The sequence below is a fragment of the Danio rerio genome, chromosome 4 (genome assembly GCF_052040795.2).
Source record: "Danio rerio strain M-AB ecotype USA chromosome 4, GRCz13ab, whole genome shotgun sequence".
NCBI classification, from domain to species: Eukaryota; Metazoa; Chordata; class Actinopteri; order Cypriniformes; family Danionidae; genus Danio; species Danio rerio.
In genome coordinates this window covers 13,416,682-13,431,426 of record NC_141024.2, presented here as the reverse complement: position 1 = coordinate 13,431,426, position 14,745 = coordinate 13,416,682, and the positions used below count along the sequence as shown (strand labels likewise).

At 35.3% G+C, this 14,745-nt stretch overlaps 1 protein-coding gene across 26 annotated transcripts in view; it reads left to right on the top strand.

The window, feature by feature from the left end:
• msrb3 (methionine sulfoxide reductase B3) overlaps positions 1-14,745 on the top strand; it is a 113,416-nt gene that overhangs the window by 27,098 nt on the left and 71,573 nt on the right. For 4 of the 26 annotated variants that reach the window (XR_015481919.1, XR_015481914.1, XR_015481910.1 and 1 more), the window contains 5 exons: positions 3,994-4,157; positions 4,719-4,899; positions 5,299-5,539; positions 12,574-12,602; positions 12,721-13,084. The gene's annotated coding sequence lies outside the window, so the exon portion shown is untranslated. Of the gene's footprint in view, positions 1-3,993; positions 4,158-4,718; positions 4,900-5,188; positions 5,540-12,573; positions 12,603-12,720; positions 13,085-14,745 lie in introns of those variants that run through there. The other 22 variants (XR_015481915.1, XR_015481913.1, XR_015481909.1 and 19 more) reach the window with 9 other exon arrangements.

Below are 14,745 nucleotides of genomic sequence, written 5' to 3'. Positions count from 1 at the left end.
TTTAGCTACAACTTTGAGATATGTCGCACGAAACTGAAGAGCGGAGGAGGGGATATGTTGAGCGAAAACTGAAGTGGGGGGGAGGGGGGTTGTTTGGTGTCGCTAGGGCACTTCAGATCACTTTGGAAGGGCACTTTCGATTTAATACTAAAAAGGGCATGTGCACTGCACAGGTTGAGCCCTATGTGTGCACGTGCCTGGTAACAATTCAAGTCATTACCTAGAATCGGTATATAACTAGGTACTTTCTGTAAACTTACCTCTGAAGCTAACCTTAACCCTTGTTGCTAACTTGTATAACCTGGTACTTTCTTAGGTAGGAACATGTTAGAGATACCTTGTTTTGTGATTGGCAATTTATGACTCAAGCTTTTTTGCTGAAAATCAGTTTTGACTTGGCTGCATGCTCTTGCATTTTTAAAGCAAATTTGCATGGTTGTTTTGCTTGCTGAGTAAATAAGTTTGCTGTGTGTGTGTTGATAGATGAACTACTACATCTGAGGAATGAAAGAGTTCAAATTTAAAGTATATCACCAAAAGCCAAAAACTCTAACATAAACAGAAAACTGTAAAAACGTGTGTACAGGTCTTGACACGTAATTGCTAAGGAGCACCAAGTAAACACTTGAGATCTGCTTACAAAAACATTTTTTCCTCATTGACGCTTTTTTTACTTTTATGTTCTCTTTTTACTTTCTTTCTAAAGCAAGAGAACTTGCCTCTGGCTCCCTGGGCGGCAGGGAGCATTGAGCGAACGCCAGATCTTTAGGATGTCACCACTGCTCAGTTGCTTCCACTTAGCCTTCCAGACTTTCCCCTGGCTTCCTTTCAAAACAAATCTTGGAGCGGGCCCACAGAAAGTGCATTCTTTCAGAGTCCCTGTGAGCAGTGCTCACGCGCTCCGCTGCTGCCAGAGGATGGCCAGTCAGACGCTCTGAGACGGCATTTATTTACACTATCCACACCAGAAAGCATGTACATGTGAGATGCATATTGTGCATCCAATGTACTTTTTCCTAATATGATCAACTGCCCAAAGAGTTAGTCAACCAAATAAAATGTTTTTATTATTAATTACTCAACCTTTGTTTAACTCTTGACTTTTTTGAGGTCCTTTTTGAAAGTTGTGTGACCATGGAGGATGAGAGAGCTCTCAGATTTCATCTAAAATATCTTAATTTGTGTTGCGAAGAACAACAAAAATCTCAGGGGATTTGGAAAGACTTGAGGGGGATTGATCAGTAACCGGGTTGGTCCCACTTTATATTAAGTGTCCCTAACTACTATGTACTTACATCAAAAAATAAATACAATGTACTTACTGAGTTTATAATGTATTTGAGAACACTTGTGGTGCTTTTGAGTTGGGATAGAGGTTGGGTTATGGACAGGTTTGGTGGCATGGGTAGGTTTAAGGGTGGGTTAAGGTGTAAGGGATGGTCAACAGTGTATTTACAAATGTAATTACAAAAGTTAATTACAGATGTAATTACATACATGTATTTAATCAAGCATAAGTACATGGTAAATACATTTATTTACACAATAAGTACATTGTAACAAACTATTAATTACTATGTAAGTACATATTAGTTAAGGCCACTTAATATAAAGTGGGACCCAAACTTTTTGTGCATTTTTGTCATTCACACCAGAAAAAAATGTCATTTGGGTGTCTGAAAGTACGAACTATTTCCATAGCGATGCTATATGTCAAGTTACAAATCTAAGGAGATGCATGAGGACTGCTCAATCAAAACCAAGTCAGAATACAAGACTTTATGTGTGCAGATGTGTAGAGCTTCTTAACATAGTGACATCGCCATCTACTGGCCTGGCATGCATACTACTACATTGTTAGTTGACTGGTAATGTTTGTTATTATAAGGTCTGATATTAGCGCTAAAAATACAGATTAATTGAATTGAAAAATTCAAATTAGGGCGACACAATGGCTTATTGGTAATTACTGTCGCCTCACAGCAAGAAGTTTGCATGTTCTCCTCGTATTCGCGTGGCTTTCCCCACATTCCAAAGACATGGGCTATAGGTTAACTGAATAAACTTAACTGTCCGTGGTGTATGTGTGTGAATTAGTTTTTATAGATATTTCCCATTACTGGGTTGCAGCTGGAAGGGCATCGGCTTTGTGAAATATATGCTGGATAAGTTGGTGGTTCATTCCGCTGTGGTGACCCTTGATGAATAATGGGACTAAGCTGAAGGAAAATGAATGAATAAAGGAAAGCTCAAATTATAAATTCAGTTGGAAAAGGCTCAAACATGGGTTGACTTGACAAACTTTGGTGTCGCCTTCCACCACCCAAGCAAATGAGTTTAACTTAGTTTGCTTTAATCTACTGTTTTCCTGTTGGCCTTGGCAGGTGTTTCATGGTGATTTAGTGTAGTTTTACTTCCTCTGTTTGCTTAGGCTAATGGTAAATGGGCTTTTGGCAAATTCTTCACCTGTTTGAGTAGTGAGATTAGGCAGATGTTAGGGTTCGGTCCATTGAACGAAGACACAAAATCTTTTTTCTTGGCAGGATCAGTACATAAAAATCAGTGGAAATAATCTCAAATACTTTTGTTTTTCAGTTTCTTCGGTATTCATATTTAATTGGCAACTATTTTATAGCGTTTGTTTGTGCAAATTGTATTGTTTCTCCATGAGATTGGGTTGTGTAAACATTTTATTAGCAGTTTTGATTATTGATTTTCAGATTAGACATAACTATTTGATGACAGGTTGCTCTTGTTAAACTCAAGTAAGTTCTTAACTGTGTTTTATTTGAGTCTATCTTTGTCTAAAATGTTTCTTTTTTATTATTTTTTTTAATATGTTGCTTGATACTACTTGAGTAACTTTTCATGGCTTGGAGGATTCTTAATCGTAAATTTTTTGTACACTTTAAATATAAACACTGTTTCGATGTTAAATATTGATATAGTTTGAGACATTGGTTTTGCTTTTGAAACTAGAAGTGACGTATGCTATTTTTAAATATTAAAAGAGAAATTTTATTTTCTCAGACTGTGTCCTTATTTATTATAGAGTTAATAATGAGTATAAAGATTAACATGACAATTAATAGATTTTTTTGGGGGCTGTACACTGAAAAAAATATGTCTGCAGAATTGTTGCAAACAATTTATATGGGTTAAATTTACACAAACAATATAAGTTTAGCAATGTTCAACCTAATTTGTTTGTTTAAATTCAGCCCAAATAAATTGATTACAACCACTTAACTTGCAAGGAATCATCTTTGAATAATTCTTTCTGTGTACAATAATCCTTAATTTTTAATGGCAGCAAATGATTCTTGTTCTAAATATGCCTGACAAGATTTTTTTAGCAAAATATAATGTTGTTAAACTGAATGAAAATTTAGTGGCTGTATCCTCATGAAAAAAAAAAAATTAACAAAAACATGCACATCAATCTAAACTGTGTGCTCTGCCAAACCAAAGTTACGCAAACATATATGAAAAGGCGAAAACACCAAAAGTATTAAATTTGCAGCATTTAATATTTCTATGACATCAGATGAAGAGCCAGTGTGCTCGAAACGTTACAATCTGTGAGCTGTTTTAAGGGAATAAATGTAATACTTTTGGAGCTTTTGGTGTTGCCGCTGGATTTGTGTACAATCATGGTAAAAATTATAGTGATTTTTATCATACAAAAAGAGGAGACATTCTAGTGTACAGGGTAAAAAATGAATTGCACATTCATTGATTTTGAATCTTGAAAACTTCCTCGGCTTTGATCCGCATACATGTAGTTTATAATCTGTAGATAATGTTAGGTCATTTTGATTTTTTTTAGCTTTTACATAAATGCATATACTTGTTTTACCATATCTTTTCTTGTTAATCAGCACAAATACACAGTAAAAACCAAAATACAAAAAAAAAGCAGTGAAAAGCACAGATTGTTTAATGCTTTTTATTTTGTGTGTGTGTGTGTGTGTGTGTGTGTGTATTTTGCAGGTAGTGACAACATTGACCTTTGCAGGCCCTCATTCACTTTTTTCTATCATCCCACATTCCCAACATTCCTGATGGAGCAGGCCTCACCAATCACCTCCTCAATCCAGACAGAGGCCACAAGACTGACCTTTGCTCCGCAATGGAAAACCACACTCCAGGTGAAGGTATGCAGCTTTAGCTTAAGTGTGTGTCCTTATCCCTAAGGTCTACACGCTCATTTACTTAACAGGGAACTGATCAATAACTGGAGTTACTGACCCACAAAAACCTTTCAAGTCAAAATGTAAGGAAGTCACTTAGTCTAGAATGAATCAATGACCATTTTAGTGATGCAGACTTATTAAAGACAATATATTACATTATATATTTGGATTTAACACCATTTTACCAAACCGTTGTTCATGCGCATAAATAGCAATCACTTTTTTTCTGGGCAAGGAGTGTACCTTGAGGCACTTACAATGGAAGTAAATGGGCAAATTTACTTAACATTAAGTTATTTTCATTTCAGTTTTTTCATTTGGTCTTCATCTTAAGCCTTATTGGATTTAATAAATGTTCATTGTTATTAATTAATTCTATGTATAGTTTTATATATTGTCTAATTTATATTTATAGCTTTGCTTTCAGTTAACATTTAAATTGAGCATTTTTGTAAATGCTTTTAGAATTCTGTTGTTCTTATTATTATGATAGATAGATAGAGTCACTGTCCATTTTATTAGGTACACCTGCCCAATAGACTGGTTCGAGCTGATGGAACGGCAACAGTAACTCAAACAATACTCGTTAAAAGCGAGGTATGCAGAAGAGCATCTCTGAAGGCACAACACATCCAACCTTGAGGCAGATGGGCTACAGCAGCAGAAGATCACTCCGGGTGCCACTCCTGTCAGCTAAGAACAGGTAACTGAGACTACAATTTGCACAGGCTCACCAAAATTGGACAATAGTAGATTGGAAAAACGTTGCCTGGTCTGATGGGTCTTGATTTCTGCTGCAACATTTGGCGTCAATAACATGAAAGCATGGACCCATCCTGCCTTGTATCAACGGTTCAGGCTGGTTGTGGGGGTGTAATGGTGTGGGGGTTACTTTCTTGGCACACTTTGGGTCCATTAGTACCAATTGAGCATCCTGTTAACACCACAGCCTAGTATTGTTGCTGACCATGTCCCTCTCTTAATGACCACAGTGTACCCATCTTCTGATGGCAAGTAACCCGCATGTCATAAAGCATGAATGATGTCAGACTGGTTTCTTGAATATGACAATGAGTTCACTGTGCTCAAATGGCCTCCACAGTCACCAGAACTCAATCCAATAGAGCACCTTTGGGATTTGGTGGAACGGGAGATTCGCATCATGGATGTGCAGCCGACAAATCTGCAGCAACTGCTTGATGCTATCTTGTTAAAATGGACGTAAATCTCTGAGGAATATTTCCAGTACCTTCTTGAATCCATGCCACGAAGAATTAAGGCAGTACTGATGGCAAAAGGGGGTCCATTCCGTTACTACTAAGGTGTACCTAATAAAGTGGCCGGTAAGTGTAGAACGATATTTATATAAAAAATTTGATACAGGCTGAATCTCAGTTAATGTAAAATAATATGCATTATAAATTACACAAAATCTAGTCACAGTCCTCAGTACGTTTTTTTTTTTTTTTTTTTTTTTGAGATCAGAAATGTTCCGCTCTCTTTTTAAGGCTCCCTGTCCCGCAGACCAACGCTCCATAAATGTGTCAATGAAAGCAAGTTAATTCAAGAACAGGCCAGAATTGATCAGGGCTGTGTATGAATGATTGTTGAATGTATGTGTGTGAGTGTGTGTTTGTATTTGTGCACAGATGTGTGTGTGTGTCTAAGAGAGAGACGGGGACATCATGCCTCTGAAAATATTTCCTCCGCTGGAAAAACATTTGCCTTCGAGGAAAAACTCACAAAGCTGCGGTTTGCTGCAGCCAATAGAGATTCTGTACTGACCAAAACTTGCTCTATTCATAAACTTTACATGTGTCTCCGCTTGGCCAAAGCCTGTCTTGAGCATAGCTGGGATTTCTGTCGCCATATGACGGAAGAGGAATTTCTTTTACAACTACTGTGTGAAAGTCAAATAAACAGAGACATACTCACCGACTTACCGCCATCGATAACAGTCACTTTTCATGACTTCAGTTTCCAATAGTTCACATTCAGACTTGCTCACTGAAAGGATTTTTTGTCTAATTTAGGCAAGGGAAAAAATATAAGGTTAAAATTATACAAATATAATTCTAATTTTATTTTACAATGTAATGAGAAAAAGAGGGATTTTCTGTTATAACCAGCCTGGGGGGATGATTTCGAAAATGTCGCAAGTTGTGTCGTAACAAACGTAGTTCATTGATTTGGTATTCCCCAAATCCATCGTTCCAACGAACATTGGAAAACTGCGTCACAAACTTCTTTGCTTGACCCTCTATGCTACACCTCTAGAGCTAGTTAGAAAAATTCCAGTTCTATTCCCAGTTATCTCCCCCTATGCCCTATTCATTTAGAACATTCTAACATTTAAACTTGGAATGATAAAAAAAAACATTCAAGTCATCTCTCCTAGGTGTAATTAGCTTTCAAAGCATTTTTAAAGTCCAGTTTTAGCGATCTTCATGTTTACAATTGCGCTTATATAGTGCACTTTGAAAACATTGATGTTATTTTAAACACAGCCGTGGTTCATGACAACAGCTATAGGTGACCTGTTATTTAAAAGTGGAATTTATGTTCAGTCTCCAAAGCTTGAGAAAAACAAAAAACATGTAGCTTACGTTAACTGTTTAAATTTATAGTAGATTATTTATTAAGTATCTGAACTATATATGACATGGGCCTGTTAGTTAGAACATTTCTGCAGTGGTTTGCATGTCAAACTGTAAAAGTAGACTTAAAAATAAACAAAATCCTACTTAATAATAATAATAATAATAATAATAATAATAATAATAAAAATTGTCATCATCGTATATATATTTTTTTTGACTAAAATTCAAGTTAATTGTGTTCAAAAAATATATATTGAAAAAATATATATTTTCAATTTGTTCATATTTGTATGTAATAATAAATAAAATAAAGAAAAAATAAAATAAATAGGCTCCTAATCATTTAAATCTAAAGATGTTTGTGTTGCAGTCGTAATCAAATCGTTCCCATTTTTATTAGTAATCCGTCGAAACGTTCTTAATGTACTTAATGCTGTAAATGTGTAAGAGATGAAGCAGTGACTGCTGTATTCGTGTCTGATGTGCACTGAGAGAGAAAGTGTCAGGACAGATTGATCAGGGCTGGAGTGGGGAATGTGTTCATTTGGCGTCCTCTAAACTGCAGTGAATGGGAGTGTTAGTTGTCCACTTCTCTCATCTGTGCCGGCAGATGGAGCCTTTGGCCTGCCAGCACACACACACACGCACACGCACACACACACACACACACACACACACACACACACACACACACACACACACACACACACACACACACACACACACATTTACAGCTGCTACACACCTTCAGTCTGTTCATGAAGTTTTGAGTAATCTTTCGTCCTAAAACATTAAATGGTGCTCATTCAAATCATTTAGAAAGTTTGATCGTGTTCATGGAGTGGACTGTATGTTATGTTTAGATTATTATTTTTATTTTAATGCATTCTTTTTCACATTTAAACATTATTGAACACCGCTACGTCTGTTCTCATAAAAATGCTCTGTTGAATTTCTGCTAGGCAACTCCATTAAAAACACACAATGGGCTATGATTGGTGTGTTAGTATGGTGAGCTCCAAATGGGATATTCAGTATAGGGCTCATCCCTAGGCCATAAGTCCCTGTCACTCTGGAGCAGGGGTGTCCAAACTCAGTCCTGGAGGGCCGGTGTCCTGCAAAGTTTAGTTCCAACCCCAATCAGACAAACCCAGGCTAACTAATCAAGCTCATACTAGGATTTCTAAAAACATGCTTGCGGGTGTTTTGAGGCAAGTTGGAGCTAAACTCTGCAGGACATCTGCCCTCCAGGACTGAGTTTGGACACCCCTGCTCTAGAGGATATAAGGGCGTGTTCACACTATGTACAGTTGCCTTGAATCGGGCCGAAGCACACTTGCCCCCCCTCCTGTCACTTGTCCGCACTCACATCACATTCGGCCCTGAGCACGCTTACATCATGGATGATGCGCTGTTCAGTTTAAGAAGCGCTCTCGCTCAGTACTGTGGACATTTCTTTATATCATTATATCGTTTTAATTCGTTTAAGATGCGGTGACACGCAGTCAAATATTTCGCCAAACAGATCAGCCACTTTTGACTCTCATAAACAATCATAAAGTCCTCGCGCCGCAGGAATTAGAAGGTTTGTTAAAGGTGCAGGTGTCGTGCAGTGATGGGTTTACGTCTTTAATAATCTACGACAGTTTGCGTTAATTGAACAGTAAGAGTGATTATTAAATCCATATGAAACAGTCCCTTAAATGTCACACTTCGTCTTCAGTTTCGGGCTCAGGCATACTTTGCACTCACACTACAAGCGTATCACGCCAAAGCCCAAGTGAGCCGTGCTCTGGCACACCTCCTCCATCTGGGTCAGGGCCGGCCATGTGAACCGTGCCTGAGCCCGATTCATAGCACTCACACTTCTCAAACGATCCGGGAAACGGGCCTGGGCATGGTTCGGATAGCATAGTGTGAGTACACCCTAAATCCTTAGAAGGGATTAGGGCATAGGGATCAGGTTTATGCAAATTTTAGGGTTGGTGATGTCACATTTGCACTAAGAAGCTCTTTGTAGTCCCTAACAGCCATTTGTTAGCTTTCAAAAGCTTGTTCTGCATAAGAAAATATCTCCTGTTGCATTCAACTTTGTGTTATAATGTTGCAGATTCACTGTAAAACAAATCCGTAATTTTACGGGGGGTTTTTTCGGCAGCTGTGGCACATGAAAAAAAAAACTTTAAATAAAGAACATTAAATTACATAAATTTACTGTAAAATACGGGTTATTTATTTACAGAAATTTACCAGAAAAGTACATTTAAGGACATTTCTATAATTTATTATTTCACGGTATATTTCCGCAATTCCGCACCCCAGCTGCCGAAAATAAACCGTAAAATTATCTATTTCATTTACAGTGTATTTATGTTCAAACTGCAGCATCACACACTATCTGAGGTCTGAAATATTAAATCATGTTAAATGATCCATTTAATGGATGATTGAATGGACAATATGAAACATGTTTAATTTGGGAAATGTTCAACTGTTTGGTCAACATTTGGTCAAGTTCATTGTGAGAAAACTGACTTATAATTAAAATCTACACACACAGATTTCAGTAGTGGGACAAATTAAACGATTATTATAGAATATTAAAGAGATATCCAAAAACTGAGAGGTCGATGATAGTGTACTTAGTTATAACATTTAATGTTCTCTTAATGTTTGCATAACCAAGAGAAACTGCCTTCAAACATTCTGTAAAACCCAAAAAGTTAAGGAAACTCAAACTATTTGAGGAAACCGATTAGAACAAATCATTTGAGTAAAAAAAACTAATCCTAATGAGTACTGTGAACTTAATTCAAGTGAAGCAATTTGAGAACAGTAAAACCTGATAAATGAAGAGAACTCAAACCAGCTGAGTACTGTAAAACCCAGTAAGTTAAGGCAACTCAAACCGTTTTAGGAAACCGATTGTGACAAATCATTCCAGTTAAAAAAAAACAAATCTATATGAGTACTGTGAACATTTAAGTTGGAGTAATGAGGTATTTATTTATTAGTTTAGAACTGTTTTCAAATGAGTAGAATTAACTTTCAGTCAATTTTGAGTTAACTACACTCATTTCATTTAATAAAGCTGACTGTTGGTTTTTACAGTGAACATTCAGAAATAAGGTCATGTTTTTAGTTGTTGTTACTCTGAGCTAATGTTAGCATCCCTAGCATTTGCTGACTGAAAGCAAGCTAATGTTTCATCATATCATAGTTGAAGTGTTTCTGGTGATGGATTATGTTTTTGTGCTTAAAATGCATTCTTTTCAGTTTCGCAGCTCAGTGTTTTCACTCTGGACTGTTTATTCTTTAACTAGTCAGCTAATTAGTTAATCTTGTGGTGATAGAACAAGGAAGATGAAGAATAAAGTGGTTTTTGTGGTCTTTGTGTTGGTTACTCTTTGACCTTAACAAGGTGTGTAGGTAAGGTCTGTCCGGCAGCTCCGGGTCAAAGGACACTGGAGTTTTTCTGTTCTTACTTTCCTGAACTCGTTCATCACAGGAAGTGAACATGGTGAGATTTTGCACCACTGGATGTTTTAAAGACAAGTTTGCTGATTGTGCATTTTGTCATTTTTGCTGATTGTACATATAAAAAACATTACATTATCAGAGTTTAAGAATTTAGAGAAAGTAAAAATAGTATTTAAAGAAGATTTAGATGATTAGAGTTTTGGAAAGACTGATTGATTAAAACATGGTTAGCTGTGCAGTTTTTTTTTTTTTTTTACTTTACGAATAATTGTAGGAGTATAGACCTCAATCTTTTTTCATTTTAGGGTATTTTTATCTATTTATTAATGTATTTATTTATGTATTTAGATTTGAATTCAGAACTATTAGGCCCCCTGAATTATTAGCCCCCCTGTTTATTTTCTTCCCCAATTACTGTTTATCAGAAATTTACTTGCCATGATGACAATAAATAATATTTGACTAGATATTTTTCAAGACACTTCTATACAGCTTAAAGTGACATTTAATGGCTTAACTAGGTTAATTAGGTTAACTAGGCATGTTAGGGTAATTAGGCAAGTTATTGTATAGCGATGGTTTGTTCTGCAGACTATCGAAAAAAATATAGCTAAAAGGGGCTAATAATTTTGACCTTAAATTAAAAAATAAATTAAAAAATGCTTCTGTTATAGCTAAAAGTAAAACAAATAAGAGTTTCTCTAAAAGAAAAAAAACATTATCAGGCTTACTGTGAACATTTTCTTGCTCTGTTAAACATCATTGGGAAATATTTAAACGAAAAAAAATTAAAAGGGGGGCTAATAATTTTGAGGTTTTACTACAAATTGGTAAAACCTGTTTTGGGTGTCAGCATAATAATGACATTTACATGATCTTTTATTTTGCATGTATATTTACATGAAGCTGATATGAATATAAAGATCTGTTAATGCTTCTGAATTCTTTTTTTCTTAAATAGTACTTTAAAAATATTTTTTCTTGGCCAATATGGTTAGGAACTAAGCTTTCATTTTTGGCGTAATAATCAAGAAACATTGCTGCTATACCATGGCTGCAGCAGGCGCAATGATATAACACAGCTCCTAAAATAGTTGTAAATCTTCTCACAAGCATTTCAATGGTTTCCAAGATTTTCTGGATATTTTCAGATTTTCAGATTTTCAGAAAATGGCAACCTTTCATTTTTCGTCAGTCTTAGTACACGATATAACTTCACAAGTGTCAAACTTTAAATAGTAAAATTATTTATTATAGGATTTTTGGGTTATTAAAGGAATTTTGGTCATTTTTAAGTGAGATGCTAATGGTCCAATCCGATTTAATGATCTATGCTAAGCTAAGCTAAGCTAAATGTACTCCAGCCAGACCTAGAGTTTGTCCGAATGGGTTTAAAAATGGTAAAACTCAACTGCTTAACTCAAGTACAGAGCCTATAGCAAAAAGTGGAGTGTTTCTTTAAATCTAAGATGCCCAAAGTAGGGCCGGCAGGTCAAAGTTGGCCCATTGTAAGCTTTAATTTAGCCCACCATCCCATCTGAGAGGAGAATGAGAATGATGGAGAGTGTTGGGGCGAATTAGACAGAGATCGCCGTTTCTAATTTTAGATAATCTTTTTTTTTTATGTAACCACTTACTAAAAAGCAAACTGAAATAAAAATAGTCCTGGATAGAGGACTATGTAAAAGGCATCAACAAGAAAATCAAGGCAAAAACTAGTGTGATCCTATTATAAATGGGATTGTTTTGTTTTTACTGCAATTTTACTGAATTTTACTGCAATTACTGCAAAAGTTCATTATAAAAATACTGTATTAGTTCACTTAAAGCAATGTTTTCTACTCATTTTTAAATATTATTACATGAATTAGAAAATTACCCATGGCAACTGTATTTACATTCGACCCACTAGTCACACAGTTTGGTTTTTGGCCCTTCATAAGAAAAAGTTTAAATAAAAGTATTATCATTCACTCGTCATGACCACGAAGAGCTCAAAATGTTTATGATGCATGTCCCTAGAGTAGACACAAAGAGCAAGATATGTAGTCTGTAAACCAGCAGAACACACATTTACCTCACAACTTCTTCAATGAAGATCATCTTTTGTAAACATCCACATCTGACCTTCACATATAACTGCTCCAGCCTGTAAGACAACAGACGCTTTATGACACTCTATTAGATTAGCAGATTAAAGCTAAATTTAGATGCAGATGCTAATAAAATGTGCATGCTGTTCGTTCAATGTGTTCATTAATATAACAATAAATTCATTGACTTCTCCTTAATTACAGGACAATCTTCATGGAGCAGTAATATTGAGGTAAGAATTTTACTATAGAATATCCAATATATATAATTGATTTGAGTTGATAAGCTCTGGACTCTTCAGAACGCGATCAGAAGGTTTATTTGTGGATCACTTTGGTTAACGTTCACAGGGCTTGGCTGTGATTAGTTATCAGTGCGGAAGATGAACTGATGGATTGATGTGGGACAGATCACCTTCACCTGCTGAAGTTCTACAGGTCAGTCTATTGTGTGGTGTGTTTGCAGACAAATACAGCTTCTCATGTTAGTGGAGGTGGTCCAGGTCAGGCCCTCGGGGTCCCGGGAACAGCGGGACTGCGTTACGGCTCATCCCACCTGTTGCCTGAATTGGTAATATATCAAGTCATTTGTTAAAAAGGATAGGTCACCCACAACTAAGCACTCTCACTATGTTAACTCATTTAACTTCTATTTGAGTAATACTGTCAAGCTCCAGACTCTATTCAATCTTTAATTTTTAAGAGTGTATTTGTAAAAAAAAAAAAAAATATATATATATATATATATATATATATATATATATATATATATATATATATATATATATACACATACATATATATATATATATATATATATATATACATACATATATATATATATATATATATATATATATATATATATATATATATATATATATATATATATATATATATATATATATATATATATATATATATATATATATATATATTAGTGCATGCATTGGAGTAACAGCTTTTGTTCATTTTTTTTATACAGTGGATTATTTTAAATGTTTTCTTTGTTAAAATATTATCTGAAGATATAGTTCACTTAAATTCTGCCATTATTTACTCATCTTTCACTTGTTCCAATCCTGCTTGAGTTTCTTTTTTCTGTTGAACCCGATGGAAGATAAGTGAGGAATAATTGAAAAACTTCTATAATATATATATTTTTATACTACGGATGTCAAACATTCTTTAGAGTTTCTTCTTTTGTTTTAAACTGAAGAAAGAAAAGAGAATCATTTGTGTGTGAGTAAATGATGAGGTAATATTAATTTAATAATGACCTATTACTTTTAGACTGGTTGCATCAAAAAGGGGGACTCGTCATTGAAGAATTCAATGACAACACATACACTATTACACAATTACACTTCATTAAACACATAAACATCACCTACATGCTATAAAACTGCAAGTTAGCTATGTTTATATATAATAACTTATATTTGATTGTAACTTTAACCTAATTTCCTTGTAGTGCAGTAATGTGCACCTTTTGTAAAGCTGCTTTGTAACAACAATTATTGTAAAAAGCACTATACAAAGGCATTTGAATTGAATACGTTTATTCTGGAAACTAAAACCAAACTTAAGTTCAGATTTTTTTGAGGGAAATCAGCTTGATTTATAACTGTGACAAAGTGAAAATAAAGTGAGATTTTGAAATGACAGAAAAACACAAACCCTGGTAAATACTACACACTAAATGAAACATAAACGGCTCGCGATTTGAATGAACTTGCAAATCAGCCAGCAGAGTTTCAGTAACAGACTTTTATTGGTCATTTTTATCAATTGCATGACTTACAAACCTGTTTCATGCCAGTAATCTGGTTAACTCTATAAAGCAGTGAAGTATTGCATGTGTGTGTGTTGAAGAGCCGCTGAGCTAACAGCTGACAGGCCGTGGAAACATACACACCCACAGAAGGTTTTTCTTTTGCGCTTGAACCAAATCTGACAGATTATAACAGCTTTAACATGCATTTTTCAAAGTTGTGTGTCAACACTCGGAAATCCACTCAAAAAGCTACTGAGATGCATTTTCGGAGCGCAAATTACCTATTGTAAACACTGTAAACGGAAGTTTTAAACATTTTACCGGAAGATGCTGGTCGTTATGACGCCCTCCATGCAGCTGCCAAGAAAAAGGTCTATAGTGCAATTCTTTGTGTGCTTAATGCAGGCTTAATGTAGGAGACACAATCGTTTCCTCTCCATATGCACCAGACACTTTCTCATAAGCAACATATGCTTACTTTTCATTGTGTGCTTACTACCCTTTGGTTATGTTAGAATCTGTTTTCTGACTTCACATTTTTTGATTGCAAAGCCATGACACCAAATAATCATGCTTGCTTGATTGTTGTTGGTTTTCAA